Below are 3,572 nucleotides of genomic sequence, written 5' to 3'. Positions count from 1 at the left end.
AAAAAAAAAAAAAAAAAAAAATGCTAAGTCTTTTAGTGATCTATCCACTTTAAGTAGTATCTGTTAGCCCTAAAGCATATTACATTCTATTAAATTATAGCCTTTTCTGCCTTGTTTTTAGAATTGACTTAAAATCTGACACTAATAAAGTTAAAATATTACATTTTTGGAAATATTTACTGAAGATCTAATTAGTATGAGAGTATGATATCTTTTCTGTAATCCAAGATCACTAAACCTGTGATAGGCAAAGGTTCATTTTCTAAACAGAGATAAAACTGATTCCCCTTAAATTCCTTCATTTACCTAGAATTATGCCATAGTTTATTTTGCTTTTTAATTTCTTTTTATTGTGAAGCTCATGGGTTTTGTTTTCCCGTTACTTTTCTTGTTTATTAATGTCAGGAAAAATATACCTGGATCTTATCATCAGATTAAGACTGTCCCTATTAAGGCTACTAATCATATAATTAATATATTGAGAATTATTCTTCTTGAAGACATTTTTTTATAATCATTTGACTTTTGTCTTAATTTAGTATTCTTATAATTTATTTTGAAATACTTTCAACTTTATAGAAAAGTTATAAGTGTAGAAAAAGAACTTTCTTGGTTCCCAGCTATTAATATTTCACCATATTTGCACTCTCTGTCAACACATGTTTAGCAACTACCATTAGCCTTTTTCTGAACCATTTGAGAGTAAGATACAGATATCATGCCCATCCATCTGAATGTATTTCTAGTATGTGTTTTCCCTGAACAAGGACACACTCTTACCTAACTCCTCCTTTCTTTCTCTTTCCCCCTTCCTTCCCTTTCCCTTCCCCCTTTTCCCTCCCCCATTTAGTCCCTTGGGGACTGGCTTTTGTTTATAATTTCTCATATCCTCCTCCACTCCTCAGGTTCCCTCTCTACCAGCCTCAGAGTACCCTTCTTTTGCAGACTTGGGGGTTGCGAGGTAGAGTGGGATCCCAGTTTTGGGGAGAAGAGGGTCTCCCTTAGGTGACATTGAGCTTTGACTTCTGTCTCCCCGGCTTTGGGAAGCCATGGGAATCAAAGTCACACTACTTGGTTTGTCACATGCACATAGGACACAAGATTTCAGTGTTCTGTGTACCATTTTGGATGCATGCTTTCACTTAGATTTTATCCCAGTGATTCTTGAGAGTTGTCCCAGTTCTTTGATTCTTTAAGCATATATACTTTTAAATTTTTTTATCCAGCATTTTCAGTTTGAGGAGTGGCTCAATTAACCTATTCAGCCTTATTCTTAGATACGGATGTTTTATTTTAATTGAATTTTTTCCAATTCATTCTCTTGAATTCTTTGTCAGTCATAATTTCTTTCTTTTGTACTGTTGACTTTTCTCAAATGTTTGAGAATTTTGTACATAGCAAGGAAGTGAGAATATGACCGATTAGCATGGGTGGGGCCTAAGGATAAGAGTGGAAGTATTGCTTAACTTATATATACTTGGTAACTGTGCTTTATTTGGTAATCTTTTGCAAATTTATTCATTCAGATGTTTATGGAGTGCTTCCCAGGTGCATGGGACTGTAATTAGTGTTTGGAATATAGTAGTAAATTAGACAGGTGGAGTTTACATTGCAATATAGGCAGGCTTTAAACAACTAAGTGTGTCATTATATAATTATAATTTTGATAAATATTATAAAGGGGAAGTATGTGGAGCTATGCAAGTATGCAACACAGGCACCTGACCTAGTACAGGACTCTTGAAGTTGAAACTTCTGAAAGAGTAATGAAAATTAGCTAGAAAGTGGTAAGGGAGGTGATGGGGGAGAGGCCTAGGAGAAAAAATATATATAGCCGGCCCTTCGTATCTGTATTAGTCCGTTTTCACGCTGCTGATAAAGACATACCCAAGACTGGGCAATTTACAAAAGAAAGAGGTTTATTGGACTTACAGTTTCATGTGGTTGGGGAGGCCTCACAATCGTGATGGAAGGTGAAAGCCACCTCTCATATGGCAGCAGACAAGAGAAGAAGAGTTTGTGCAGGGAAATGCCCATTTTTATTCATTTATTATTATTATTTTTGAGATGGAGTCTTACTCTGTCACCCAGGTTAGAGTGCAGCGGCACAATCTCAGCTCACTGCAACCTCCCCCTTCAAGATTCAAGTGATTCTCCCGCCTCAGCCCCTCAAGTAGCTGGGACTACAGGCATGCGCCACCATGCCTGGCTAACTTTTTTGTACTTTTAGTAGAGACCAGGTTTTGCCATGTTGGCCAGGCTGGTCTCAAACTCCTGACCTCAAATGATCTGCCCACCTTGGCCTCCCAAAGTGCTGGGATTATAGGCATGAGCTACCATGCCTATAACTCCCATTTTTAAACCATCAGATCTTGTGAAACTTACTCACTATCATGAGAACAGCAAGGGAAAGACCCGCCCCCATGATTCAGTTATCTCCTACAGGGAATTATGGGAGCTACTAGATGAGATATCTCCAACAGGGAATTATGGGAGCTACTAGATGAGATAATCTCCAACAACACATGGGAATTATGGGAACCACTAGATGAGATTTGGGTGGGGACACAGAGCCAAATCATATCAGTATCCATGGGTTCCATGTTCATGGATTCAACCAAGGATTGAAAATACTCGAAAAAATAGATAGTTGCATCTGTACTGAACATGTATAGAATTTTTTTCTTGTCATTATTCCCTAAACAACACAGTATAACAACTATTTACATAGCACTTATGCTGTATGAGGTATTATACGTAATCTAGAGAAGATTTAAATTATACAGGAGGATGTTTGTAGGTTATGTGCAAATACTATACCATTTTATATAAGAGACTTAAGCATCTGTGGATTTTGGTATCTGTAGGGGATCCTGGAGCCAATTGCTGACAGATACCAAGGGACAACTGTATATTCTGAAGGACTTTTTCTTAGTCAAACTTTATTCCCTTTATTTAGGAATGGGTGCCCTGCTGAGAGACTTCAGCCTATACTTCATTGATCAGAATCTGTTAAAAGGGTAGCCTTTCCATTATAGCAGTTTCAATCAAGGGAGAACAAGTTTGGAAAAAAAGATTGAGCTAATGATCTACAATATCTGCTACAGAAGATGATTTGATTCCAAAAGAGTATTTAAGGTTTGTTGAGATGGAAGGAAAATGTAAAGAACAATATCCTAATGAAGAGAATGTAGGAACACTAAATCAGCCCCAAAACTCATATCCAATTTGCCCAAGAAAGAAATGAAACATTTTATTAAATGCATAGAATAGAAAAAAAAAGAATAAGGTTGAGGTTTTAGTCTATATAGTATTTTAAAATTATAATCATATCTTTAGTATTTAATGATACTCAGTTCTACTTTACCACAACTAATATCAATAGAATTACTTATAAAACAAAGACCTTAAGGGGAGAAAAGGTTGATAAAGGATAGAATAAATACTAATAGACTTTAGTCTTTAATAAAAAGAAACAATTACAGATAGGATTAAAAAAATAAAATCTGGTACCTTGCTGCCTGTAAGAAACACCTGAAGTAGAAAGATACAGACAAATAGTAGGCTAATCT

This window comes from Rhinopithecus bieti, unplaced genomic scaffold (assembly GCF_001698545.2).
Source record: "Rhinopithecus bieti isolate Rb0 unplaced genomic scaffold, ASM169854v2 scaffold_64276, whole genome shotgun sequence".
Classification (NCBI taxonomy): domain Eukaryota; kingdom Metazoa; phylum Chordata; class Mammalia; order Primates; family Cercopithecidae; genus Rhinopithecus; species Rhinopithecus bieti.
The sequence above is the reverse complement of the archived record's forward strand: the minus strand, read 5'-3'. Positions refer to the sequence as shown.